The sequence below is a fragment of the Mustelus asterias genome, chromosome 11 (assembly GCF_964213995.1).
Source record: "Mustelus asterias chromosome 11, sMusAst1.hap1.1, whole genome shotgun sequence".
NCBI lineage: Eukaryota > Metazoa > Chordata > Chondrichthyes > Carcharhiniformes > Triakidae > Mustelus > Mustelus asterias.
The window spans coordinates 12,924,782-12,943,489 of NC_135811.1; the positions used below are offsets into that span (position 1 = coordinate 12,924,782).

The window sequence follows — 18,708 nt, forward strand, 5'->3', positions numbered from 1 at the left end:
CGAGTTCGATTCCTGGCTTGGGTCACTGTCTGTTCGGAGTCTGTGTCTCCCCTCTGGGTGCTGTGGTTTCCTCCCACAGTCCGAAAGACTGGTTAGGTGCATTACTCATGCTAAATTGTCCCTTAGTGTACCCAAACCGGTGCTGGAGTGTGGCGACGAGATGATTTTCACAATAACTTCATTGCAGTGTTAATGTAAGCCTACTTGTGACACTAATAAATACACTTTTTATCTTCCATTCTCTGTAAAAAACGCAACAGAAACCTGCTGCCCATGTCCTAATTTGCTCCAAATCCTATTCATCCAGCATTCCTCGGCTTTCTGATCTACATTGGCTCCTGGTCCGACAATGTCTCAACTTTACAATCTCCTCCTTGTTTCCAAATACTTCCATAGCCTTACCCCTCCCTATCTCTGCAAACTCCTCCAAATTTACAAGCCTCTGAGATGTGGGCTCCTCCAATTCTAACCTCTTGTGGATCTCTGAATCCCTCTGCTTCACTCATGGCAGCTGTGCCTTCATCTGTCTATTCTAGACCCTAAGTTCCAGGATTCCACCCCTCTCCCCGCACTCCCCCCCCCCCCCCGCCCCCCCCCCCCGGTGCCTCCCCCTTCTCCCCCACCCCCTCCCTCCCCCTCCCCCCCATCTCCTCCACTAAACCTCTCTCTGAATGGAGAGAGAGCAGCACTGTATTCTATCTGGATCCAAATGCTAAATGATATGCAGGGATGACACAAGTTAGGGTTGTGTTCCCTAGGAAAACACTCCGGGTGCTGCGAACCTTAAAATCAAAACAGAAAATGTTGGAAATGCTCAGCAGCATCTACTGTGGGAGAGAGAAGAAGAGTCAATGGCTGGAATTCTCTGACCATTCACGCCCCACTGCCGCTGCCAGCGAGAATGGAGAATTTGGCGCTCAGCCAAATCTCTGTTCACTCCAGTGGGACGGGAGAATGCTAGCTGCGGGCGAGGTTGGAGAATCATAGAAATCTGGCCCCATGTTTCAAGTCGATGATCATACTTAACATTAACTCTGTTTCTTTTCCCACAGATGCTGCTGGAATACCAGGGAGAAGCAGTGGTGCAGTGGCATTGTCAATGCACCAGAGATCTAGGGTAATTCTCTCACCCCGGTTCAAATCTCATTACAGGTCGATGGTGAAATTGCATTTGAACAGAAGTCTGGAATTAAAAGGCTTAGAAATTAAATGGGGTGATTAAATATTTGGAATTAAAAGGCTTAGAAATTAAATGGGGTGATTAAATTTTTTTTTTCAAAATATTAAGGGAAACGGGTTGACACTGACTAAGTTTTTCGGCTGGCTTTTATCCTAATCTTTGTATATTCCTGGAAGCTGAAAATCCACAAACTGGCCTGGGACACTGTTCACAGGATATAATTCCTGCTCCTATTATCTCCACAGGAGATGGCAATTAATTTATGTATAGCTTTTATGTTTTTTTTTACTTGTTCATTGGACGTGGACATCACTGGCTGCACCAGCATTTATTGCTCATCCCTAATTGCCCTTGATGGAGCAGTTAAGTGTCAATCAAGTTGCTGTGGGTCTGGAGTCATATGTAGGCCAGACCAAGTAAGGATGACAGATTTCCTTCACTAAAGGACATTCATGACCCAGATGGGTTTTTATGACAATTGGCAATGGTTTCATGGTCATCGTTAGACTTTTAATTCCAGATTTTTATTGAATTCAAATTTCACCATCTGCCGTGGTGGGATTCAAACCCGGGTCCCCAGAGCATTATCATGGATCTCTGGATTACTAGTCTAGCAACAATACCACTATGCCAACACCTTCCCGTTGTCTGATGCGTTCTTGTCTGGAGACAGGGTGTGATTCCACTGTCTCTCTCTCTTAGTAGCATCTACCAGCAATTCAGTCAGTGACAGAATTTACATCCTCAGACATCTTTGGCTTGTATGTCCATTTATAAAGCCGCCATCATGATCTTTAAATGCCACCTGCTGCTATCTTTCCTCCTGTCTCACATTCTGACACACCCAGCCTTAGTTGACATTGACCAAGTTTTTCAGCTGGCTTTTATCCCAGTCTTTGGAAGGTGAAAATCCAGTCTGGAACATTACTCATGAGTCCCTCTCTGGTACGGCAGTCTCTGCCACATTTGCTGCAGGGGAAGATAGTGGGCTGAGAAGGTGCAGGACTCAGTGGCCTCTGATTACTTTGGGCCCTCTTCTCTCCCAGCTAAGCTTTTCATTTCTGCTCACCTCTTCCAATGCCCTTTCAAACAGTCAGCCTCTAGAGATCAAGGCCGTCAGTGGCTGTCTCCCTGCTGTCAGTGTCAATGTCTTCCATCTTCACATCTTGCCTGCAGGTACTTTTGTTTACGAAGTTTGGATACCCAGGAGGCTGTGACCCAGTGGTCATGCAGCGTGCAGAAGGTCTTTAGGTGTACACCCATCATCCACCCAGTGAACGTGTTTGAGCCAGCGCAGACATCATCTGACTAGCAATGTGCATATGCTGATGGAAATAGCAGGCTCCGGGACCTCTGTGCTGGTGACCTTGTCCTGACAGTGATGTTTGAGACAGGGAAGGCAGGTGGAAAATATTTAGCCTTTTCTCCTGCCTAGCATTAGTTGACCAGTTCCCATCGCTGTAGACATGTGTGCTGGGGACACAGCCTTGGTAGACTCTCAGTCTGGTTTTCTCAGTCAGGTTGCTGTTGTTCCATACTCTTACTCAATTTGGACATAACAGCTGCATCTTTTGCGATAAATCAAGCAACAGACTGTGATTATGGAATCTAGATATTAACAACCTCCAGCGTCACATTGTCAATGCTGATAGATGGCAATATGGCAACACCCTGGAGCAGAACATGTGTCTTCCTGATTCTGATGGTCAAACCATCAGAATCAAACCATCGGCTGTGGCTCTGACATCCATCATTATGAAGGGCTTCGAAAGGTTAGTCATGGCACGAATCAATTCCAGCCTCCCGGACTACCTGGATCCACTACAGTTTGTCTACCGCCGCAATAGCACACACCATCTCCCAGGCTCTGCACTCAACCCTGGAATATCTAGATAACAAAGACACCTATGTCAGACTCCTATTTATTGACTACAGCTCAGCCTTCAACACCATTATTCCCACGAAACGCATCTCCAAACTCCGTGCCTGGGCCTCGGCGCCTCCCTCTGTGACTGGACCCTGACCTTCCTAACTCACAGACTGCTATCAGTAAAGATAGGCAGCAACACGTCCTCCACGATCATATTCAACACCGCTGCCCCACAAAGCTGTGTTCTCAGCCCCCTACTATACTCCTTATACATCTACAATACTTTTCACTGTATGTTAATACATGTGACAATAATGAATCAAATCAAATCATAGAAACCCTACAGTGCAGAAGGAGGCCATTCAGCCCATCGAGTCTGCACCGACCACAATCCCACCCAGGCCCTACCCACACCCCACACCCCACATCCCACATCCCACATATTTTACCCGCAAATCCCTCTAACCTATGCATCCCAGGACTCTAAGGGGCAATTTGTAACCTGGCCAATCAACCTAACCCGCACATCTTTGGACTGTGAGAGGAAACCGGAGCACCCGGAGGAAACCCACGCAGACACGAGGAGAATGTGCAAACTCCACACAGACAGTGACCCGAGCCGGGAATCGAACCCGGGACCCTGGAGCTGTGAAGCAGCAGTGCTAACCACTGTGCTACCGTGCCGCCCCGGTCAAATCAAAATCAAAACAAGCTCTTACAGGCACGAGAGATTCTGTCCATTTGCTGCAGGTGTTAGTTAGTGTGGCATTGTCACTAAGAGCTCCTCTCGCGGACCTGGTGCTCCTTTGTCTTGGATCTCAGGTGCACAAGACTGAGCAGCTTTCTGTAAGTTATGTATGTGGTAAGCACCTTCTGTAGATAACCTGAAGCCTTCAGATTTTTGTGATTCAAAGTTATTTAGGGCTACAGGACAAAGGTGGAAACCGAGGGTTTGGTTCTGGATCCGCTAGGATCGCATTGAATGACAGAACAGGCTCAATGAGCCAAATGGCCAACTCCTGTTCCAATGCCCCTCCCTGCCATTGAAACGTGTTAAACTCTACCCACTGATCAGTCACTTGTCAGAGTATTTTCTTGTCTTTGAATGGACCTGTAAAGCCTCAGGGATTGCATTAAAGGCGCTATATTGGTGAGAGTCGTAGCTGACATGCCAACTTTCCTTAGTCTTCTGAGAAAGTAGAGGCATTGGTGAGCTTTCTTAACTATAGTGTCGGCATGGGGGGACCAGGACAGGTTGTTGGTGATCTGGACACCTAAAAAATTAAAGCTCTCGACCATTTCTACCCATTGATGTAGACAGGGGCATGTCTTCCACTACGCTTCCTGAAGTCGATGACAATCTCCTTCATTTTGTTGACATTGAGGGAGAGATTACTATCGTCACACCAGTTCACCAGACTCTCTATCTCATTCCTGTACTCTGTCTCATCGTTGTTTGAGATCTGACCCACTATGGTGATGCCATCAGCAAACTTGAGTTGGAGGGGAATTTGGCCACACAGTCAAGGGTGTATAAGGAGTATACTAAGGGGCTGAGGACACAACCTTGCGGAGCACCTGTGTTGAGGATGATCATGGAAGAGGTGTTGGTGCCTATCCTTACTGATTGCGATCTGTGGGTTAGGAAGTCCAGGATCCAATCGCAGAGGGAGGAGTCGAGTCCCAGGCCACGGAGTTTGGAGATGCGTTTCGTGGGAATAATGGTGTTGAAGGCTGAGCTATAGTCGATAAATAAGACTCTGACATAGGTGTCTTTGTTCATACATACATGCAATCCTACAGTGCAGAAGGAGGACCTTCGGGTCTGCACTGACCACAATCCCACCCAGGCCCTATCCCCATAACCCCATGCATTTACTCTAGCTAGTCGCCCTGACACTAAGGGGCAACTTAGCATGGCCAATCCACATAACCCGCACATCTTTGGACTGTGGGAGGAAACTGGAGCACGCAGAGGAAATCCACGCAGACATGGTGAGAATGTGTAAACTCCACCCAGACAGTGACCCAAGCTGGGAATCGAACCCGGGTCCCTGGCTCTGTGAGGCAGCTGTGTTAACCACTGTGCCACCGTGCCACCCCTGCACAGTCGAGATGTTCCAGAATTGAGTGCGGGGCCAGGGAGGTGCCATCTGCTGTGGACCTGTTGCGGTGATAGGCGAACTGTAGTGGATCCAGGCAATCTGGAAGGTCAGAATTGATTTGTGCCACGACTAACCTTTCGAAGCACTTACACTTGGGGCACTGAGGGAGTGCACGGCTCTTACAGTTAATGACAGTATATGGCGCAGCTATGGGCAACCTGCAGCCCAGGGACCACATGCAGTCCATCTGGGTTCTGTGTCCGGCCCACGATACAGTTTGTTGACCGTTGCCCACGTGCAGGATTGCCACATTCTGCTGATTTTTGTCCGTAATTTTTTTCCTGCCGGTATGACTGAAGTGATACGCATGTAAAGCAAGGGCGAGTGAAGTGAGGCGTGTGCTGACAACTCACAACATTGCCCATACAAATGCAAGGAACATTGCTCCTGTTTGCGGTGACACTATCTCCCCTTTTTGCTGACAGACTTGGGAGAGACATGGCACTCCATGTTATTGAAGTACTCCCCCTAAAAGTGACGATGACGTCTTTATAAATGGATTTTTTAAAAAACCCACAATTAAATCCTTACAAACTTGCCACGGAAATTGAGTTCATTTCAGCTCCACACGTGGCCAGTAGGAGGAGAAGGAAATAGTCAGGCTTCTGACTTCAGCGAGCTTTTACAGGCACTGGGATTCTGGTAGGGCCAACAGGGAGAGGGTAACTCAGCAAGTATTAGTTAGAAAAATAAAACTACAGAAAAAAACAAATCATGTAACTCCAATTTTGAGAATGATTCTGTTCTGGGCTGAAGGCAAAATAGTGTTAATTTCGAGTCAGTTTCAAACATCCTGAGAGAATGTTTGTCAGTTTCATATGGGAAATGTTTGGGTGTGTGGAAGAAACTGCAAAACCTTAACAAGAGAAAGCAGACAAGTTGTCAAACAGATTCCAGGCTTTGAGGAAACTGATTCTGACTTTCACTTACAATGTTAAGGCAGCAGATTGCATGTGGTCTGTAGTCAGTCAAACAGCCCTTCAGAGTCCCCCCCCCCCCCCCCCACCCCACCCCCAACAACACCCCACCCTCCAGATACCTCCCTCTGACAGAAAAGGGGCTGGGCACTCTACAAACAACTCCTGTTACTGACAGATTCACAGCAAACTGAAGGAAGTGCCCGTCCTGTATTTGTAATCGGCTATGTGTGTGTGTGTGACTGTTGTTGAAATAATGTACTCAGCCGGGACTTGAGACTCAAGAGCTTGGCTGCAGTAAACTGTGTGTGTGTGAGAGAGAGTATTATTGTGCGGGACTCAGAGAGACTGGAAGAAAACTGACCTTGGGAGTGTGTGAAGGCTCCCCACTTGTCCTGCTGCAGCTTAGGAAGGAGATCAAGTCGAGAGACGGGTAAGTGGGTGGAGGAGGGAGGATTCTGTACGGGTCGATTCTGTGTCTGCTTCCTCTTATTGTGAAACTACACAACTCCCCATTCCAGGCCTGAGCTGTGTGTGTGTTGGGGGGGGGGGGGGGGGTTGTTGTTGGTGGGAAAGTGACATAATTATTCTGGCAACAGTGGGGCTTGGAGGGAACAGCTGTTTAGCAAATCATGTGCATCAGTCAAGCTTATTCACATTCTGTGTTGTACACACACGGAGTACAGTTCATCATCTCAGCGCAGAAGCCTGCTCTGCATGTCCCGAATGGAGCTTGTGAAATACTCAGTTTATAAAGGGGAATGCAACAGCTTTGCTTTGTGACCGCCACACGGAATAACAGCCCACAATTAATGGTCTGGTCTGGTCTGGCCCTGGGCCAGCCACCCCTCCCTCCCTGAAAGAGAGAGGGGTTCGGGTCACTGCTCTGGAAGAAAGCATCAGAATTTCCAGAGGTAAAGACTCCTGATATTTTCTGAGAAAACATTTTGTGTGTGTGTGGGGGTGAATTAGACTTTGGATTTCAATGTTCAAATATTTTGTTTTGCCAGTGATATTTTCTTTCTTTGCTTCTTATACAGTCAATGTATACAATGGCAGCAAGTAAACTGGACTTGCTTCATAATTAAAAATAAAAATTGAGTTGTTTGGCACTGCTCAGGTAAAGCTAGTCTCAGAGGTAGACATTTTTGAGGATTTCCATCTCTGACAATATTTCTCACCAGGTGGAAATCTACTGATTTTCTTTGTCCTTCAATGTGAGACAAATGATCTGTTGTTATATAGAGACTGGAGGTTTGTACAGTGGATTGTACAGGACAATATTATGCTGCCAAAGTGGGGCCATGTTTAGTCATAGAATCCCCTACAGTGCAGAAGGAGGCATTTGGCCCATCGAGTCTGCACCGACCACAATCCCACCCAGGCTCTATCACTGTAAACCCCCCTATATTTACACTGCTAATCTCCCTGACATTTAACATAGCCAATCCACCCAACCCCACACATCTTTGGACTGTGGGAGGAAACCGGAGGAAACCCATGCAGACATGGGGAGAACGCGTAGACTCCACACAGTCACCCGAGGCCAGAATTGAACTCGGGTTCTTGGCGCTGAGAGGCAACAGTGCTAACCACTGTGCCACCGTGTCACCCTTCACGTGGCCCACTGTCCTTTTAAGGTTGCAAACTTTTAATTGCAGCACCTCTGGGGCAGCATGGTGGTACAGTGGTTAGCACTGCTGCCTCACAGTACTAGGGACCCGGGTTCGATTCCCAGCTTGGGTCACTGTCTGTGGAGTTTGCACGTTCTCCCCGTGTCTGCGTGGGTTTCCTTCCGGTTTTCCGGTATCCTCCTACAATCCGAAAGATGTGCTGGTTAGGTGCATTGGCCATGCTAAATTCTCTCTGTGTACCCAAACAGGTGCCAGAGCGTGGTGAATAGGGGATTTTCACAGTAACTTTTCTGATTTATTCAGTTTGAGGTCATTTGTTACTGAGAGATGCTTGCAGATTGGGAGGTGTTTGTTGATGTTCGACAGAAGTTGGTATGAAATTACTACCTTTTTTTAGCATGTGTGCGTCAGCTATGGCTCAGTAGGTAGCACTCTCACCTCTGAGTCACAACACTGTGGCTTCGAGTCACTCTCCAGGACATAAAAGTCAAGGCTAATACTGCAGTGCTGGGGGTGTGCTGCAGTGCTGGGGGTGTGCTACACTGTTGGAGGTGCCATCGCTTGGATGACACATTAAACCATGGCACTGTCCATCTTCTCAGGTGTTTACAAAAGAATTGATGGCAACGTTTCAAACAGGAACAAGGAGATTTGTTCTGACCGATATTTATCTCTGACTCAACAATCTCAAAAAAATAGTTTCTATATGACTACAGTGCTTCCTTCATTACAAAGTAACCACAATTCAGGAGTACACTGCATGGCGGAGGGGAGATGGTGGCACAGTGATAATGTCACAGATACACTAATCCAAATGCCTTGGCTAATGCCTTTGGGGACATGGGTTCAGTTCCCACCACAGCAGCTGGTAGAATTTAAATTCAATAAATAAAATCTGGAATTGAAAGCTCGTCAGCAATTGCCACCATGGAACGATCATCATTGGTCATAAAAACCTGCCTGATTCACTTTATGATGTGGAGATGCCGGCGTTGGACTGGGGTAAGCACAGTAAGAAGTCTCCCAACACCAGGTTAAAGTCCAACAGGTTTATTTGGTAGCAAATACCATAAGCTTTCGGAGCACAGCTCCTTCGTCAGATGGAGTCAGGGATTCACTTTAGGGCAGGATGCCTGGTCTTCATGTGACTCTAGGTCTTTAGCAACATGGTTGACTCTTGACTGGACTGGCCCAACAAGCCAAACAATTGGGGATGGGAAACAAATGCTGACTTTGCTAGTGACTCCCACATCACATGAAAAAAAAAATTCATTGTAAAACATTTTAGGTGTATCCTCTGTGAAAGGTGAGGGTACACCTAAAATGTTTCACAATGAATTTAAAAAATATATATAATTTTTAAAAATGACGTGGGCCATATGCTCCCTCAAGTCTGCATGACCTTTCAATAAAACCATGGTAGAACATTCAAATCAACTCCATATGCCTGTCCTACCAGGTGGCACAGTGACTAGCACTGTTCCCTCACAGCGCCAGGGACCCGGGTTCAATTCCTGGCTTAGGTCACTGTCTGTGTGGAGTTTGCACTTTCTCCCCATGTCTGCGTGGTTTTTCTCCCGGGTGCTCCGGTTTTCTCCCACAGTCCAAAAGACATACTGGTCAGGTGCATTGGCCTTGCTAAATTGCCCCTTAGAACAGGCGCTGGAGTGTGGCGACTAGGGGAATTTCACAGTAACTTCATTGCAGTGTTAATGTAAGCCTACTTCTGACTAATAAATAAACTTTAAACTTTACTTTATCCCTTGATACCCTTAATGCCCAAAGATCTATATCGGTCAACTGAGCATCCAGAGCTCTTTGGATAGAGAATTTCAAAGTTTCACAATCCTCTGTGTGACGGAACCCCTCACATGTCACCATTAAGTCATTGACCTCTTATCCTGAGACAATGACCCTTAGTTCTAGACTCTGCTACTAGGGAAACCATGCATTAGTATCTACGCTATTAAGCCCTCTTAAGAAACTTATACATTTCAATGACATCACATCTCATTCTTTTTAAATCTGAAGAATATGGGCCACCATACCTCTAACATGCCCTAGTGATGATGTGGAGATGCCGGCGTTGGACTGGGGTGGGCACAGTAAGAAGTCCCACAAAACCAGGTTAAAGTCCAACAGGTTTATTTGAAATCATGAGCTTTCAGAGCACTGCTCCTTCATCAGGACTCACCTGATAAAGGGGCAACGCTCCGAAAGCTCATGATTCCAAATAAATCTGTTGGACTTTAACCTGGTCAAAAGAGTCATAGAGATTTACAGCATGGAAACAGGCCCTTCGGCCCAACTTGTCCATGCCGCTCTTTTTTTTAAAACCCCGAAGCTAGTCCCAATTGGCCGCATTTGGCCCATATCCCTCTATACCCATCCTACCCATGTAACTGTCCAAATGCTTTTTAAAAGACAAAATTGTATCCGCTTCTACTACTACCTCCGGCAACTTGTTCCAGACACTCTCCACCCTCTGTGTGAAAAAATTGCACCTCTGGGCACTTTTGTATCTCTCCCCTCTCACCTTAAACCTATGCCCTCTAGTTTTAGACTCCGCCACCTTTGGTATTGACTATCTAAATGATCTATGCCCCTCATTATTTTATAGACCTCTATAAGATCACCCCTCAGCCTTCTATGCTCCAGTGGAAAAAGCCCCAGTCTATCCAGCCTCTCCTTATAACTCAAACCATCAAGTCCCGGTAGCATCCTAGTAAATCTTTTCTGCACTCTTTCTAGTTTAATAATATCCTTTCTATAATAGGATGACCAGAACTGTGCACAATATTCTGAGTGTGGCCTCATCAATGTCTTGTACAACTTCAACAAGATGTCCCAAGTCCTGTATTCAATGTTCTGACCAATGAAACCAAGCATACTGAATGCCTTCTTCACCACTCTGTCCACCTGTGACTCCACTTTCAAGGAACTATGAACATGTACCCCTAGATCTCTTTGTTCTGTAACTCTCCCCAATGCCCTACCATTAACTGAGTAAGTCCTGCCTCGATTCAATCTACCAAAATGCATCACCTCGCATTTATCTAAATTAAATTCCATCTGCCATTCGTCAGCCCACTGGCCCAATTGATCAAGATCCCGTTGCAATCCGAGATAACCTTCTTCACTGTCCACTATGCCACCAATCCTGGTGTCATCTGCAAACTTACTAACCATGCCTCCTATATTCTCATCCAAATCATTAATATAAATGACAAATAACAGTGGACCCAGCACTGATCCCTGAGGCACACCGCTGGTCACAGGCCTCCAGTTTGAAAAACAACTCTCATTGCGGGAGTTCTCACTATGCCCTAATGAAAGGGGGACGGACTATACAGTTTTGCTTTAGCACTTAAGCTAAGTGCTAAATTTGAGTCAGTGCACCACTGAGGAAGATTTTGGGAATGATAATTCATGAAACCAAACCTGCACATTCTGGTGGCTGAGGTTGAGGTTAATAATCCCATGGCACTATAGTCAAAGAATAACAGAGATTTCTTCCAACACTCTTCATTTAAAACATAACAGCTAAACGAGATTAACTGATTATTCATTGCTGTGTTGCGTGTTGTATCTTTGCATGGAGCAGCTGCCATAACAACAGTAATTCTTTAAGATGTTTTGAGATGAGATAAAGTATCATCAGTATAATTAGCTTCTTGTGGAGACAAGCGTTATATCATGCATTGCTGCTCAGGTGAGGCTGTGTCCATTTAAAGCGACAAAGTCTGCTTGTTATTAAGCAAACACTGGTTTAATTCATAGCAGGTTACGAGCATGCAGATATTCTGGCTCTGATACTTTGCATGACTGCTGAGTTCCGATATTGCTACGTCCTACCTTTTGAAGTGAAATTTGTGTGACACGGAACAAAAACAGGAGTGGACCATTCAGCCCCTCACTCCAGTTCTGTCATTCAATAAATACTCCATTTACTTGCTTTTGCTCCATATTCCAGAGTGCCCCCAACTAACTGAAAATCCATCTCCGCTTTGAATTTTTCAATTGACTCCCAGGGAGAGAGTCCCAAGTCCACAAGTACTTGTGTGAATAAATGTTTTCAGACATGGAGGACCTGGTTCTAATCTCAAGTTCATGTCCCCTTGTTCTGGACAGTTTTCCCACGGAGGAAGTAGTTACTTTCCATCTGACCTATCAACTACTTTAATCATCTTAAATACTTCAATTAAATCACCCCTTTAATCTTCTATACACCAGGGAAAGCCAGCCATAAAGGGAAAGTTAGACATAAGGGCGTTTGTGTTTATGGATAAATATGGATAGCTATCATTCATTTAGAAGCTGTATTCCTCCTGGAGTTGTAGTGTTGTTATTTTCCTTCTACTGTGTGTGTTTGTTATGTAATGATGGCCACTGCACTCGGATTGCAAACCCTTCAGAATTGTCCTGGAATCTCCAGTAATTAAACATTCCAGAACACTGCTGTGTCCAACCAGGAGACAACCCACTGGGAGAATAAATTGAATAGATTTTTGAAAAGCATTTCATTTAAATTGAAAAATGAAAGTATTGGAGATGGAAAAGGAGCCATTTAACTAACAATCAAGAATTGTGCAATGGAACCTGTACCAATCCAATTGGTGTGGGAAGGTGGTAGGTTGCAGGGATGGATAAATCAGATGGCTAGTGGTGAGAGTCTGGGTTGAGTTGGTCAAAGATGTTCATAGAATCCTACAGTGTAGAAGGAGGCCACTCGGCCTATTGAGTCTGCATCAACCACAATCCCACCCAGGCCCGATCCCCAGAACCCCATGCATTTACCCTAGCTAGTCCCCCTGACACTAAGGGGCAATTTAGCATGGCCAATCCCCCTAACTGCACATCTTTGGACTGTGGGAGGAAACCCACGTAGACACAGGGAGAACATGCAAACTCCACACAGACAGTGACCCAAGCTGGGAATTGGGTCCCTGGCGCTGTGAGGCAGCAGTGCTAACCTCTCTACCACTGTGACACCCATATGTGTTATGTGATGACATCTCGAAGAATATGCTGGAGCTGGCAGCCGTACATTACCCTCAGAAGCAATTTGCCGTTGGAAGCACATGAGGTCTTTTTAGTGACAGCTGAAAGCTAAGCACAGGCCATGTTTTACACTTGCCACTCTTCCACACGCCCTGGCCAAGGTTTTATCATTTATATTCCCCAACAATAGGAAGGACAAAAAGAACATTACATGTTTCTCTGTACACAAATCTCAAAATATATTATGAAGTCAGATAAGAATCATAGAATCCCTAAAGTGCAGAAGGAGGCCATTCAGCCCATCGAGCCTGCACCGACAACGATCCCATACAGGCCCTATACCCCTAACTCCACATATTTACCTTTCTAGTCCCCTTGACGCTGACGAACAATTTAGCTTAGCCAAGACACCCAACCTGCACTTCTTTGCAGTATGGGAGGAAACTGGAGCACCCGGAGGAAACCCACGCAGACACGGGGAGAATGTACAAAATCCACACAGACAGTGACCCAAGCCGGGAATTGAACCCTGGTCCCTGGTGCTGTGAGGCAGCAGTGCTAACCACTGTGCTACCATGCTGCCCAGACCCCAACAATATTTTTAATTTTTGGCATAAATATGAGGGGTGGATGCTACACTCCAGGAGTAGTTCAACTGACAAATAAAGGGACATTTAATCAAAACAGACTTCATTCATAACACAATTCAAGTATAACGCTAACAAAATGAAGTAGTTTGACTCTTGAACAATCTTTAAACATGAAAAGAAACAACTCTTAATTTCGTACTTAGACCATAAGATATAGGAGCAGAATAGGCCATTAGGCCCATCGCGTCCACCATTCAATCATGGCTGATAAGTTTCTCAACCCCATTCTCCCACCTTTTCCCCATAACCTTTGATCCCCTTACCAATCAAGAACATATCTATCTCTGTCTTAAATATACTCAATGACCTGGCCTCCACAACCTTCTGTGGCAATGAATTCCATGGATTCACCACCTCTGGCTGAAGAAATTCCCCCTCATCTCGGTTCTAAAGGGTCTTCCCTTTATTCTGAGGCTGTGCCCTCAGATCCTAGTCTCTCCTACTAATGGAAACATCTTTCCCACGTCCTATCTATCCAGAGAGATAGAGACTCATAAACTCCAGGCCTTGCAGTATTCTGTAAGTTTCAGAACTTATCACTATTTCAGTTCCAATTAACCAATATTTCTCTTGTAGATTCAAAACACACTTTAAATATAGTTAACAAACACAAATATATTTACTCTGACTTGGGTAACAGCCTTGGAATTTTCAGAGAGGATTTGATTTTTCAGAGCAGACTTCTACCTTTAACCAGCCCCAGTCAGCAACTCACATTTAAAATGAAAATGAAAAAAACCTGTTTCGCTCTTCCCATTAACTTAATATCACATGACTCTGTATAAGTAGTCTGAAATCCCAGAACTTAAGTAAGCAAAGATACATTAACTCTATAAAGCAACTAAAATGTTTAAAGTTTATTCATTAGTGTCACAAGTAGGCTTATATTAACACTGCAATGAAGTCACTCTGAAACTCCCCCTGTTGCCACACTCCAGCACCTGTTTGGGTGCACTGAGGGAGAATTCAGCATGGTCAATGCACCTAACCTGCACATCCATTGGACTGTGGGAGGAAACCAGAGCACCCGGAGGAAACCCACGCAGACACGGGGAGGAGGTGCAGTGACCCAAGCTGGGAATCGAACCCGGGTCTCTGGCACTGTGAGGCAGCAGCGCTAACCACTGTGCCGCCCTGCTATTATCCATCTTTCTCAGCATCTGCTGCGTTCCCTCCAGGCAAACCGACTGCTTGTAGAAAAACCCTGAATCTTAAAGCAAACATAAAATGTATCCATACACAGTATCATCATCATACCTCAAAAAGGGACATCATTCACACAGAAGAGAGTGATCTCCTTCTGTGGTATGCCTCACTTATAGATGAGATCTTAACAGAGCTTCTATCGTCTTGGATGGACAGAATAAAAAATGGCCCTATTTGAAGTAGAATTCTCTCTCGTGTCCCAGAGAATATTTAGCCATCAACAAAAATCACTAGACTAGATTGTCTGGTCATCGTCTCATTGCTGTTTGTGGGAGTTTGCGTTACTGGGAGATATTTTTAATTCATTCATGGAATATGGGCATCGCCGGCTGGGCCAGCATTTGTTGCCCATCCCTAATTCCCCCTGAACTAAATCGTTCACAAGGCAATTTCGGAGGGCAGTTAAGAGTCATCCACATTGCTGTGGGTCTGGAGCCACATGTAGGCCAGACCAAGTCAAGGTGGCAGATTTCTTTCCCTAAAGGAAGGTTGCCAAAGGGCGTCAGTGAACCAGATAGGTTTTACAACAATCAACAATGGTTTCGTGTTCATCATTAGACTTTTAATTCCAGTGTTTTATTAAATTCAAAGTTCGCCATCTGCCATGGTGGGATTCGAATCCAGGTATCCAAAACATTAGTCAGGGTCTCTAGATTATTAGTCTCATGACAATTCCACTACACCACTGTCTCCCTGCCCTATTTCCTGCATTATAGCAGTGACTACACTTCAAAAATACTTGGTAAGCTTTGAAATTTACTCCTGAACCTCTCAACCTCTTTAACCTGTCCGAATATCTCCTTACATGGTGACAAATGTTTGCTTGGTAACTCTCTTGAACCACCTAGGAAGTTTTTGCTATGTTAATGGTGCTATATAAATGCAAGTTGTTGTTACTTGGTTGCAAAGCCCTGCGTTTGTGAAGATGCTATATAAATGCAAGTTCCATGGCTGGTTTTTCCTGGAACAGGTCACCAGCCTATTGCCGGAGGCTACCACTTCACATTGAACGTGGCCGACTAGGGACTCTCCCACTCTTATCACCTGCCAGAGGCACAGTGGAAGAATCAGGGTGGCACAGTGGTTAGCACTGCTGCCTCACAGCGCCAGAGACCCGGGATCAGTTCCGGCCTCGGGTAACTATCTGTATGGAGATTGCACATTTTCCCCACGTCTGCGTGGGTTTCCTCCGGGTGCTCCGGTTTCCTCCCACAGTCCGAAGATGTGCAGGTCAGATGGATTGGCCATGCTAAATTTCCCCTTAGTGCCCCAAGATGTGTAGGTTCGGGGGATTGGTGGGGTTATCGGGATAGGGTCTGAGTAAGATGCTCTGGCAGAGAGTAGTGCAGACGCGATGGGCCAAATGGGCTCCTTCTGCACTGCAGTGATTCTATGAACTTACGGGTCCATTGTCAGTCATTTTGGCCAGGTTATGCAAGTATCTTCCGCAGCCATCAAGTCCTGGAATCTGGAACTTCTGGCTCAGAGGGACACTACCCAATGCATCATAAGACCTCCTTCCCCAACTGAGCATGGTGCCTTGGGAAATGAGTGGATGGACACAGCTGTGGTTAGCAAATGTAACACGACTGCTTTCACTGATCGCCTTGGCTCTGCGACAGGTTTAAGGTTTAGAACCAATACCCCCTTCATTTAAAGTATTGGACAGAGTTTGTCTATGTTTCTAAACAGTGGCGTATGCTACAGCCTATCAAAATATACCGCTACGCATTGGCAGGTAAAAGTCCTGAGGTTACAGATAGCGAACAAAATTTGCAGATAATACAAGACTTGGAAGTAATGGGGAGGAAATCGATAGACTTCAAACAGGACATGGACAGGCTGGTGGGATAGTCAAACGTGTGTCAGATTAAATTTAATGCAGGGAAGTGTGAAGTGATACATTTTGGGAGGAAGAATAAGGAAGGGGAGGTAATATAAGCTAAAGGGTACAATTCTAAAGGGTGTGCAGGAGCAGAGGGACCTGGGGATATATGTGTACACATTGTTGAAGGTGGCAGGATTGGTAGAGAAAGTGTTTGAAAGGGGAGACAGAACCCTGGGACTTATAAAGTAAAGTTTATTTATTAGTCACAAGTAGGCTTACTGCAATGAAGTTACTGCGAAAATCCCCTCGTCGACACACTCTGGCGCCTGTTTGGGTGCACTGAGGAAGAATTTAGCATGGCCCATGCACCTAACCAGCACGTCTTTTGGACTGTGGGAGGAAACCGGAGCACCCGGAGGAAACCCACGCAGACACGGGGAGAATGTGCAAACTCCACATAGGCAGTGACTCAAGCCGGGAATCAAACCTGGGTCCCTGGTGCTGTGAGGCAGCAGTGCTAACCATTGTGCCACTGTGCCGCCCCTATAGATAAGAGCATAAAGAACAAAAGCAAATGCAAATAAATTATGATGAACCTTTATAAAACATTGGTTCAACCTCAATTGGAGTATTGTGTTCATGTTTGCCTACTGCAACTTAGGAAGGATGTGAAGGCAGCAGAAAAGGAAGGGGATTAGAGGCTTCAGTTACACGGATAGATTGGAGAAGCTGCGGTTGTTCTTCTTGGAGACGGTAAGATTGAGGACAGATTTAATAGAGGTGTTCAAGATCGCGAGGGAGGTAGACAGAGTCGAGAGAGAGAAACTCTCTCAATGAGGGAAGGATTGAAAACCAGAGAAAAGTGACTAGCAAGAGACCCAATGACAACAAAAGGAAAGTGTTTTTTATGCGGTGAGTGGTCAGTGTCTGAGTCACTGTGGTGAACCATCGTTGGTTACCACTGTGGGGTTGTTCTAATGTTGTTGTTGGGCTAGGGTGTTCACACTGTGGGATTGTTCTAATGTTGTTGTTGGGCTAGGGTGTTCACACTGTGGGGTTGTTATAATGTTGTTGTTGGGCTAGGGTGTTCACACTGTGGGGTTGTTATAATGTTGTTGTTGGGCTAGGGTGTTTACACTGTGGGATTAATACACCTGTGGTTGTGGCTGTTGTGGCACATCCCAGTCGGGCCCCGCCTCCTGGGAGAGGTATAAGACCCCCTGCTCGGGCGGGACCCCTTCAGTCTGGAGTGGTGTACTTGTGTTCTAATAGTTCCATTGTTAGACAATAAAAGCCTTCAGTTACCGAAGCCTTGTGTCTTGCGCTCGATTGACGTGCATCAATTTTATTGTCTAACACTAAGCTCTCGACGGAAAGGAGAGTATGGAACAAATGCTAAAGCCAGAGCGTCTGACGCTGGATCCACGTGCGGTCGGCGCCTCTAACACCTTCGACCACTGGCTGAAGTGTTTCGAGGACTACCTGGCAGCCTCTGCAGCGGTCATCACAGATGACGACAGACTCCAGGTCCTCCATGCGAGGGTAAGCGACACTGTCTACCTCGCGATCCGTGCGGCCACCACTTACCCGAGGGCCCTCGAGCTTTTAAAAAAGCGCTACACGAGACCTCCCAACGAGATCCACGCTCGTTACCTCCTCGCTACACGACGTCGGCAGTCGGGCGAAACCATGGAGGATTACGCCAATGAGCTCTTGCAGCTTGCCAGGGGCTGCGACTGCAAAGCTGTGTCGGCTGAGCAGTACATGTACGACCTCGCCCGAGATGCGTTTGTGGCAGGGGTAGGGTCTTCGTACATCCGTCTCAAGCTGTTGGAGAAGGGGAATCTCAACCTGACCCAAGCTATGGAGACGGCTGAAATGCTTGAGGCGGCTTCGAAGAGCTTGGTCCTGTATCCGGAGGACCACGTGGAGACAACGTGGCAGGAGCAGTCACAAATCCCTCCTCGCCCCACGGGCTCGAAGTGCAGTATTATGGCGTGCTCCCATATAGACCCGACGACGGCGGCAGCCCCAGGCAGCCCGCGGTGCTACTTCTGCAGAGGAGCCAAGCATCCACGGCAAAAGTGTCCTGCTAAAGCGGTGGTCTGTAATCAATGCGGTAAAAAGGGGCACTACGCGAAAGTCTGCAGATCGAAGCCCAAGAACGGCAGTGCAGCCTGTGACCCTCCAGAACGGGGATCATCGCCATCGACGTCGAAGTACCCACGAGGTCCGTCCACGTGCGAGTCCAGGACGA

At 46.3% G+C, this 18,708-nt stretch overlaps 2 protein-coding genes across 7 annotated transcripts in view; one reads left to right on the forward strand and one right to left on the reverse strand.

Annotated features, from left to right (window-relative positions):
* The window catches only part of mrpl43 (mitochondrial ribosomal protein L43), a 163,400-nt gene extending 156,772 nt beyond the window's left edge, over positions 1–6,628 (reverse strand). The window contains exon 1 of one of the 2 annotated variants that reach the window (XM_078223169.1): positions 6,497–6,628. The gene's annotated coding sequence lies outside the window, so the exon portion shown is untranslated. The remainder of the gene's footprint in view (positions 1–6,496) is intronic. The other variant, XM_078223170.1, reaches the window with a different exon arrangement.
* lzts2a (leucine zipper, putative tumor suppressor 2a) overlaps positions 6,263–18,708 on the forward strand; it is a 223,234-nt gene continuing 210,788 nt past the window's right edge. The window contains exon 1 of one of the 5 annotated variants that reach the window (XM_078223151.1): positions 6,263–6,565. The gene's annotated coding sequence lies outside the window, so the exon portion shown is untranslated. Of the gene's footprint in view, positions 6,566–6,959; positions 7,047–17,189; positions 17,205–18,708 lie in introns of those variants that run through there. The other 4 variants (XM_078223146.1, XM_078223147.1, XM_078223149.1 and 1 more) reach the window with 4 other exon arrangements.